Below are 4100 nucleotides of genomic sequence, written 5' to 3'. Positions count from 1 at the left end.
GTCCTCGTGACTGTAGTTAGAAGGAGTCGGCAGTGGCAGTGTGGTGTGAGGGTGTGAAGTGGTGTAGGAAGTTAGTCCAGTAGGTGGTCTGCTGGTTGGGTTGGTGATCTATCCATCCATTGCCAGACGCCATGTATTCCAAATGGGATGGCCAAGGGCTTAGAGTTAACTGTTTTACAGGGAGGGGCACTAATCCTCCACCAACCCCACTTGACACGTAGGGATGCCAACAGCATCTGGTGTTCCCAGGCGGTCATCCATCCAAGTACTAACCAGACCCAACGTTGCTTAACTTCGCTGATCGGACGGGAAGCGGTGTACTCAACGTGATACGGGGAGTAAATAACTGTGAGGGACAATGGTCCAGGTATCTGCCGCAGGAGGCGGAGGAGCTGGGTGGTGCCTTGGATGCGGTGCCTGTGCCCTTGGTGCATGGTCCAGATCACGTATGTGATTTTCATCTCTGGTGGTAGTGATGGGGCGCAATGGATGAAGCCTGGCTGGAGACTGGAGAGGGAAGACGCTGTCATGCTGTCATGAGGACGTCTCAGGCTAATCGGCTTAGTTGGGTGGGTAATTAAGATATTCCCTGGGAATGTGGTGGGCCGTGTTAGCGGTAGGGGTGGATGGTGGGGATGGCGTGTGGATGTAGTGGGCGGGTGGCCAGGCAGGATACGCTGCCGGATCTAGTGCGGGTGGTGGTGAGGACGGGTGTTGCTGGGGAAGAGGTTGAGGGGGAAGGGCACGCAGGCGGTGTGGAGGGTTGAGGTGGCGTAGAGGGTGGCTGTGGTGATGAGGGATGTTGAGGTGAGGCGCGGGCGTGGGTGGTATGGGCAGGTGTGGAGATGAGGTTTGGAGAGTGGTGGGTGGCGGCGGTTGGAGAGAACAAGGGTGGTGGGGAGGTGACGTGAGGGGCACGAGATGGTGCGGGGCCCGAGGGGGGGGATGGAATGTGGGGAGGGGGAGGATGTTGGAGGGCCAGGTATGAACGAAGGGGGGGTGTTGGCCAGAGTGGGGGTGGTGGGCGTGGTGGGAGAGTTGGTGGAGGTGAAGGAAAGGGAAAGGTAGCAAGCGTAGGAATTTTCCGGCGCTGGAGGGGAGGCTGGAGGCGGGGCCCGCGGGCTGTGTGGCTGATGGGGCGGTGCGTTTGGTGTTGGGGAGCGATGCACGAATCGGTTCCTGTACAGTAGGTGTGGGTGGTGTGGTGGCAATTGATCGTGATTTTGTATGGGTTGGGGACACTTACTATCTCGTACTTAGCTTCTAAAAAAAAATATTTTAACTACACAGCGAAAATGTATCGTGTTACTTACACCATAGAAGCCACTGTCTTGATAGGAAGGTTACTTCAATTCAATCATTAACAGTGATTAGCCTCTAATTTGGCTTCTGTCAAAATTAGAGACTACATAGTCAAAGCTTAGGCCGAAACTAAGTGCAAAACTTCGCTTTCTAATCTACCTACTTACTCACCCTCCTCATCAATAAATAAAAATATATAAAAACAATCAAACTACATCAACAAAATGCCAATATCATGCAGCGGCCTCAAAGCCAAAATGATGACTTGGAGAAAAATGACACATATAAAGACGATACAAACATACCATTAAAAAAGTAGTGCCAATGATCACATGGAGACCATGAAAACCCGTCGCTACAAAAAAACAATATCCAAAAACCGAATCAGCAATAGTAAACGGAGCTTCAAAATATTCAAAAGCCTGAAGAGCTGTAAAATAAACACCTAAAAATACAGTAATACCAAGACTCTGAAGAGCCTCGTCGTGATTAGAACCTATAATAGCATGATTAGCCCAAGTTACTGTAGCTTCCGAAGACAAAAGATTAATAGTGTTTAGTAGAGGAATTTGAAATGGATTAAACGGAACGATTCCCTTAGGAGGCCAAGTTATACCAATTTCAACAGCCGGAGCCAACCTTCTGCGAAAAAAAGCCCAAAAAAACGAAAAAAAGAAAAACACCTCCGATACAATAAACAAAATTATTCCCCACCGTAATCCAGCAACTACTACTCTAGTATGTAATCCTTGATAAGTTCTTTCACGCACTACATCTCGTCACCACTGAATTATAGTTAAAATAACAGCAACAAACCTCAAAACAAGAAAATCTATATTAAATTGATGAAATCACTTTACTAGTCCAGTAGTCAATATCATTGCTCTAATTGACCCAGTTAAAGGCCACGGTCTTATTTCTACTAGATGATAAGCATGATGTCCATGTGATGATGCCATTAGTTAATCTCCTTGCAAATAAAGTCCTTAAAAAAGCAAAAACATAAGATTGAATGACTGCAACAGCAAATTCAAGTAAAAGAAGTAAGATTTGAGCAACAAATAAAAGAATTAAAAAAATATGAAGTTAATGAAGGACCAGTCCCACCTAAAAGAGTTAACAGCAAATGACCAGCCATTATATTAGCCGAACTGCCAAAGTTCCAGGTCGAATAATATTCCTAATACTTTCGATTAACACCATAAAAGGTATTAAAGCCACAGGCGTCCCTTGAGGGACCAAATGAGCAAACATATTGTTATGCTGGTGTTTTTAAGGCGACTTCTCGTCCTAAAAACACTAGCTACTGAAGCGGGGTCCTCTTTCTAGACCAGAAGTAAAGTACCCACAAAGGAACAGGAGATAAAAACCAAGCAGTACACCTTAACACATCTATTACCTTAATTCTAACCGTTACAATACAACACAGAGTGATATTTGAGATACAGGGGAACAGGGACACAAAGTTAACATTCAGCACCACAAGATATAGTCACACTCAGTACACACTACAATGCTCATACAGGGATGTCTTGAATTATATATGGTATTGTCTATGTGTCACTTTTAGGCAGGATATACACTGAGCTGACCACAGAGGGGATAAACAAGATTGGGAGTCTGTACGGGAAATATTACTATAAATAATATAGGGTACAGATAGCGACACTTGACACAGTCACCTGGTCAAGGCGACACTCCCACACAGGCTTTTGATCGGCCCGCGCACCCTAGTCTTATGCGTTCACAGAATTCTTTTATTGGGGGGACTTGGATAATTACTCTAAGGTTCATTCTCTGTCCTGCCGGCACTGAGTTCTTTTGGACTATTGGTAACTGCACTGTTCTTCACTTAGTCACTGTTCACTGTTATTTCCCCCGATTTGTTCTCGGCAATAGGGGCGTCACTATTTACCTGTATCCCGTGGGTAATGTTCACTCCGTGACAAGGGCGTAAGGGTAGAGCCCCGGGGGGACCCGGCCTGCAGAGGGCAAGGGATTACCCACATGGGAGTCACTGCCCGGGTCACACTCGTCGGTGGGGTGCAGGGATGCCCTCCCGTCTGGGGGCCTCGACCTGAGAGGTGGCCCTCGAGTTAGGGCCTCGTCGGTGTGGTGCAGGGAGGCCCTCCTGTCTGGGGGCCTCGACCTGAGAGGTGGCCCTCGGGACTAGGGCCGAACAGCTGGAGCAGTCGGGCCTGTCGTCTCTGGCTCCGTGGAGTGAGGGAGCCTGGATCGCCTTCGTCGGGAGCCGGTGGGTCTGGCGCGGGGGTCCTGGGACTGCGGGCGCCTAGGAGGAGAGGCGCCGACAGGGCTGGGCTGCGGCAGCTTCTTCTTTGGGACTCGGGCAGGAACAAGGATCTCCCAGGCGTGGGAGGTAGGTCCGATATCGGGCCTTGCCACCACTCTAGTGTCACCTCCGGGGTTATATTCCTGGGTGGTGATGAAGGGCTCCCACAGGGGGAAGAGGCTGGAGAAGGACTCACGTAGCCTATGTCCTCTCCGGTACGTCTTGAGGCCGGAACCTTGGGTCGCCTTACCCTGGTATGTACGTTGGCTGTGGCCGTGAGCTTACCCGGCGTACAAGGAGCAACTGAAGGGCGTACAGGGCCGCTCCTTCCCGCCACGTATAGGGACCGTCGGCGCGGTGTTGCTCCCGTAGTAGGGGACAAGCCAGAGTGAGGGGCACAGAGGCCACACTCTCTGCAGTACGTACTGAGGCTATCTTCAGGGGCTTCTCTACCCTAGTATGTGCCACGGCCGGAGCCGGATGCCTACCCGTCTTACAGGGAGCAACT

At 49.8% G+C, this 4100-nt stretch overlaps 2 pseudogenes; both read right to left on the bottom strand.

The window, feature by feature from the left end:
• Positions 1-224: 224 nt before the first annotated feature.
• Positions 225-344, bottom strand: LOC145411509 (5S ribosomal RNA; annotated as a pseudogene).
• Positions 345-1481: 1137 nt separating this feature from the next.
• Positions 1482-2261, bottom strand: LOC145411466 (cytochrome c oxidase subunit 3 pseudogene; annotated as a pseudogene).
• Positions 2262-4100: the final 1839 nt, after the last annotated feature.

Source organism: Coenobita brevimanus, chromosome 89, assembly GCF_032717465.1.
Source record: "Coenobita brevimanus isolate Jiangsu-jjx chromosome 89, ASM3271746v2, whole genome shotgun sequence".
NCBI classification, from domain to species: Eukaryota; Metazoa; Arthropoda; class Malacostraca; order Decapoda; family Coenobitidae; genus Coenobita; species Coenobita brevimanus.
Note: the sequence above shows the minus strand (reverse complement) of the source record. Positions and strands in the feature narration are given on the sequence as shown.